Here is a 6,276-nt window from a genome sequence, read left to right as displayed (position 1 = left end):
TACTGCACTCAGTAAATTTTAAGTCAAGAAGATAACATCAATTGATTAAGTAGGCCCATTTTATTACAATAAAGTAATGTACATACAACTCCAAGACTTAACAAAAAAGTTTACAACAACAACTCTTTTAAACCCTCTAGAAGTGTAACTGTGGCTTGTGGTAGACCTTGACCTTAGCAGTACCCTGGAACTCCTCACCTTCCGCTATATGGGAAGAAAACATGAAAGAAAAAAATGAGCTTCACAAAGCTCAGTGAGTGGTAAGCAACTTCTAGAGTCTATTTCAACTCATAAATAACAAGCATATCATAAATACGAGATTACATTCAAACCTCAGCCTTGAATGAGTATGCTCTAAACTCTATCTACACACATGGTAGATAGCTAAACTGATAACTACTTAGAATGAGTCTAGTCTCTACCTACACACACGGTAGATAGTTAAGTAATACTAATCATGAATGCTTACTCTGTTGAGTTCCCTTTTGTTCTCAATGTCTCCTATGTACACATAGCTCCCCGCGCATGGGCTCAAAAGCTAGGCCCGTTGGCCCTCTAACCATCCCATACGAGTTTCCTCCCACAGGCTCAAGAACTAGACCTCTCGGTCCCCTAACCATTTCGTGAGGTTTTACTTTCAGGCTCCGGAACTAGGTCTATTAAACCCCTGACCATCCCGATCACATAATCTCATTCTCATGCTAGGTAGATAATAGACTCATTCTAAGTAGTTATCAGTTTAGCTATCTACCGTGTGTGTAGATAGAGTTAAGAGCAGACTCATTCAAGGCTGAAGTTTGAATGTAATCTCGTATTTATGATATGCTTATGATTTATGAGTTGAAATAGACTCTAGAAGTTTCTTACCACTCACTGAGCTTTGTGAAGCTCATTCTTTTCTTTCATGTTTTCTTCCTAGGTAGCGGAAAGTGAGGAGTTCCAGGGTACTGTTAAGGTCAAGGTCTACCACAAGCCATAGTTATACTTCCAGAGGGTTTAAAAGAGTTGTTGTTGTTGTAAACTTTGTTGTTAAGTCTTGGAGTTGTATGTACATTATTTTGTTGTAATAAAATGGGCCTACTTAATCAATTGTTGTTATCTCCTTGACTTAAAATTTACCGTGTGCAGTAAAGAGGTTCAGTTGGACAGTAGGTATCACAAAAGGGTAGTATCTGTGGTCCCTCACACCTCTCTTCAGGCTCAAGAGTACGGGCTCGGGGCGGGGTATGACAACTTGGTATCAGAGCATAAGTTTCTACGAAAGTTGAAGGGTTTGTTGATACTAGTTTGGTATCAAAGTATATGTTCTTGGAAACCAGAGGGTGGTATCTGCAGTCCCTCACACCTCTCTTCGGGCTCAGGAGTATGGGCTCGAGGCGGGGTGTGATAGGAATTACATTGAACGTCTAACTTGAATTAGAAGCAAGATTGTTCTATATTTATTTACATTTATCCATTGTCTCTTGATTTTTAGCATGTTTCTAGTTTCATCAAAACTCCCATTTTCTACCTTTTATAGTCAAACTTAGTTAAGGAAAAGATTAAACAAGCCTTCCCTGTGGATCGACCTCTTACTTCCACTTTAACTACGAGTTAGTTTAGGTTATTGTTTGAGCTTTATAAATATTGTTTGTTTTAGGTTAGGTAGAACTAACGACACCTACTTAGCACTGAACAAAATAACATCGTTGCCGGGGATATGGCTAACCATTTAATCTTTTTCTTAGCTAAATTTGACTAGCAAACTTTAAAACACCAAAAATATTTTCTTCTTTTTGTGTCTACATGTTTTAATATGACAGATATGAACATCTACTACGCACTTCAAGGAAAGTATGCGGCCCCTCGAAGAGCATAAAAGGTAAGCAATTTTAATGAGCTTAAGAGTGAAATAAATGAACTGATCTCTCTTGATCGAGTTGTGCTTACTGAACAGATACAAGTTCCGCATGGTCCTAAACATGAATACTACCCAATTTGGGAGAAGCCCAACCGAACTCTATCATTAATATCGTCTCATTCTACCAATATAGGTAATTCTTCATAAAATTTAGTTGATGAACTTTCTAACTGCTTTTGTGAGTTTGTGCAGGAATGTTCTTATCTTTCTCAAAAACCATCGAATTTCCAACAGGATAACTTTTATTTTGGACATGAAGTTAGAGTCGACATTCAGAATATGTGTGACCTCATTACCCAAATTACTTATTCAGTTAGGAGAGTCGAGGAGTCTTGGGAAGATACATTTTTTGAGAATACTGAGTTAAGCGTTGAAAGGATTCACATCGATAATCCCGTTGAGCCGTCGGTTCTTCAAAATTCCTATCATGGTAAGACGTTGGATTTAGTAATATGTGAACTTGCTAATGGCCTTTCTGATTGTGAGTAGGATTCAATTGAGTTTCACCTGGAGACTCAAGCCCCCGTGCCGGTTGAGGTCCATCAAACCCTTGAGCTTGCACACTCCATGCTGACATTGGAGAACCATTCAGAGCTTCCCGTCGTTAATGGCACTCAAACCGATCTAATTGAGGAGTTTCCCTAAATCGACGATGAAGATGATGTTTATCCCACACCATGTTCAGAACAAGTAAGTAAGGATAAGTATGAGCCTGCATTGCACCTCAAGGAATCTCAGGTAAAATAGTTAGAGGCTTCCAAGCCTAGAACTGTACTTTGTCCTGGTATTTCTTGCATCTTTGATTATTGCTCTGTTGGGAATAGTGTCCTAAATCTCCTTATAATCTTGTAGTTTGCAAACTTTGTATAAATATATTGTTGTTAATAAAATAAGTGTTATTTTATAAGCATATACTGTAACAACCCGACTCCTTAGAACTCCAGCTAGGCCGTTACTAACACATGCATGCATGTAAGTTAAAATGACATCCTTTTTATGTGAAATAAATGCTAAATAAATAAGATAACTAAAAAATTTTGCATTAAATTCAAATATTTAAAGTCAAAGGATAGGGTACCCATAAATTTAAAATTATATTAAATAGGTTTGAAAACAAATCTTAACAGTAATTTTCAAACATCAAAACCGAAAGTAAAAAAAAAAGCATGAAAAGAAATCTAAATATCATGAGCGGAAGCATAAAACTGGTCCCCAATAACTCGTTCATGGATTCCTCTTGTCATTCGTCGGCGCGTCCCTGCCCTTACCTGAAACTAAACATGAGAAATGGTGAGTATAAAATACTCAGTAAGTAACCCCACCACTAGTGTCAGGCTAGGCATTTATGTCCTCTAGATGCCTACCTCTGGTGGAACATATAAACTCCTCTAGTACTCATGGGACTCATACATGAATAACTGAATTTCATCCTACTGTAGTCAAGTATATGTAATACCTCTAGTAAGTCTCGTAGAACCTACAACCTCTGGTGAACCCAGAAGGAGAAACCACCTCTAGTGAATCCCGGAGGAAACACAACCTCTAATGAATCCCCAAGGAAAGCACCACCTCTAGTGAATCCCCAAGGAAACACAACCTCTGGTGAATCCTAAAGGAAAGCACCACTTCTAGTGAATCCCAAAGGAAACACAACCTCTGGTGAATCCCGAAGGAAAGCACCACCTCTAGTAAATCTCGAAGGAAACACAAACTCTGGTGAATCCCGAAGGGAAGCACCACTTAGGCATCTAACTAATCAGTGAGTACACTATCACGATCTCAACATCACAAGTATCATAACATGGTTCTATAACATACATATACATCTCATCATCATGGTTCTATAGCATACATGTACATCTATTCATCATGGTTCTATAACATACATATACATCTCATCATCATAGTTCTGTAACATACATGTACATCTCTTCATCATGGTTCTATAACATACATATACATCTCATCATCATGGTTCTATAACATACATGTACACCTCTTCATCATAGTTCTATAACATACATATACATCTCGTTATCCTAGTCCCATAACATACATATATATCTCATCATCCTCAGATCAAATACTATCTCATGGGATAAAATATCATCTCATGCTAGCATTCAAGTGTCTATATGCACGTTTAATCTTTCAGATCCTCATACGAAAACATACATCGATTATTCTATTGGTCAGTCATACTATCAGTCTATCATTCTATCATAATATCATAATATCAATCTGTCATGCTGGCATACATCTAGTGCCTATTATGTCTAAGCGACAAGCAAATTAATTTCCTCCTAGCTTAGATGAATCTTGAATCATGCCTAAACATAATCCAAATTTACAATTAATAAAAAGGGCTTAGTTCCAATACCCAAATTAACCAAATATTTCCCAATAATCTTACCCAAAGTTGTGGCTTGGTCCAAAATAAATTTCAAAACAAGTCAGTCGGCCAACTGAACATACATTAAATCGAAAATTAATAACTTAATTATAGACAATTACTCTTAATCCAAAAGATAACCAATCATCTACTCACCAAAACTTACCAAACTTTAACAACTTTCTGTCCAAAATTGGTCCCTTCCTTGATGAGCAATGACTCGAAATCTTCCAAATCTTGATTATGAAAATCCAAAGGAACCAAACACTCTTATTTTTTGACAATCAAAAATCTCCAAGAAACCCAATTTATTTAATGAAATCTTAACCCTAAATCTCCAACTTCAAAGAATGACACCTCAACACCTTCAAGAACTCCATCTAAAGCTGAAACACGAAGGGCATCACCCAATTGATGCCAAATGGATATTCAAGAATCAATTGAAAAATAATAAACCAAAACTGCAGAAACCTTATCCAAAACAAGAGTTTCAACCAAGACGACGTCCAAACTGTGTCGGTGGGCTGAACGGAGGTGAAACGAACGACCCAAAAGCGTGGAAAAGGCGGGGACGACGCGTGAAGGGGCTATGACGAGGGACAATGACGTGGCTGGACGACCTGCGACAGAACTGAGTGGACCAAGCGACAGCGCGCGAGGCTAGGCGATCTGAACTGCCTAACACGACTGGCGACGGATCAAGCACTAGCGGCGGACGTTTGGGCTAGGTGTGACGGCTGGTCACGTGATCGGCTGGGGTGGAGAACAACGGAGCTTCGGCTGGCGTCAACGACTGACCGAAAAACAGATCTGGCGGCTTTCAAGTCGAAGCGATGCGAGGCAGATGGAACGGCGTTGGCGTGGTGGCTGGCTTCACTTGACCGGCTGGAGTGGCCAAGTGGGTCGACGACGAACGAGCGGCTAGGTCCAATCGACGGAAAGGAAGAAAAATTCCGGGGGGGCTTGGGCGGCGCGAGGGTGAAGGGAAGGGGAAGGGAAAGAAAGAAAAAAAAAAGAAAAGAAAGGAAAGGAAAGGAAAATATAAAAACAAAATAAAATAAAATAATATATATTTGTTTTATTTTATTTTTTTCTTATTCCACTTTATTCTATTAAATTCCTTTCCTTCCCAAAATGAAATTAATTCATGTCATTAATTTCCAAATTGAATTAGGCGACATGAAAAATCCAATTTCGACAATAATTAACTTTTAGCAATTACACTTAAATGCCAAAAATTCCAAAAACGCCCTCAAATAATAAAAATTACTGAAATTACACTACCACAAACTTGTGGGGTGTTATATATACTCAATCCAATAAACTAAGATCCAAGGTTATTTCATGTAAAACAAGTATGTAGAGACATGTAAACCCCGAACTTTAGGTTTCCTAAATAAGTATGTTTAGTCAAAGGAATGTCATATTATATATTTATTAAGTAGCAATTCATGTTTGTCTATAGGAGTTATGATGGAAGGGAAGGAAAAACATACTAAATGAGGGGTGACGTGGCAGTTAATCCTTGAACACTAGAGGTGGTGGGAAGTTTTTGGAAGAAGAAATTCAAAAGCATGGTTTCGGCAATTGACATATGCAAATTTTAGTAAAATCAGTGCCATTCAAAAACTGAGAGAAGCTAGTTTGCGAGGTTGTCTTGCTGGAGGAAGTTTGCACAAGGAGAAGAACAATAAGTGAAGAAAGAACAGATGAGGCAGAATCTTGGGTTAATCAGGGCCCAAGTTGAAGATTGGAAGTTCCAAGCCAAACTAGAAGGAATTCTTGGCTGAAATTTTAAGGTAAGAAATCAATTCTAAACAAGTTTGTAAAAGGAAGTTTCTTAAAAAGTACTATGAATTTCGAGTTATGAAATTTTAAAGTTGTAACAGGGAAACGATGCATAAGCAGACAACTGTTTGGGTTGAATAAACAACCAGTTCACCGTGGGAGTTATAGCGAGATGTGGAGATGAGGATCTCGCCTA

At 38.1% G+C, this 6,276-nt stretch overlaps 1 long non-coding RNA gene across 4 annotated transcripts; it reads right to left on the bottom strand.

Annotated features, from left to right (window-relative positions):
• Window positions 1–2,975: 2,975 nt before the first annotated feature.
• On the bottom strand, window positions 2,976–5,335 carry LOC150033860 (uncharacterized). Of its 4 annotated transcripts, none has more exons than XR_016531708.1 (2): window positions 4,449–5,335; window positions 2,976–3,174 (listed from the first exon to the last, which is right to left on the bottom strand). It is a non-coding gene; the product is annotated as an uncharacterized LOC150033860 (long non-coding RNA). The 4 variants fall into 4 exon arrangements; XR_016531709.1 differs by having other exon boundaries at window positions 4,459–5,335; XR_016531710.1 differs by having other exon boundaries at window positions 2,976–3,168; window positions 4,459–5,333.
• Window positions 5,336–6,276: the final 941 nt, after the last annotated feature.

This window comes from Benincasa hispida, chromosome 9 (genome assembly GCF_027475165.1).
Source record: "Benincasa hispida cultivar pf3 chromosome 9, pf3_genome.v1.1, whole genome shotgun sequence".
In the NCBI taxonomy this organism is placed as follows: domain Eukaryota; kingdom Viridiplantae; phylum Streptophyta; class Magnoliopsida; order Cucurbitales; family Cucurbitaceae; genus Benincasa; species Benincasa hispida.
The sequence above is the reverse complement of the archived record's forward strand: the minus strand, read 5'-3'. Positions and strand labels throughout refer to the sequence as shown.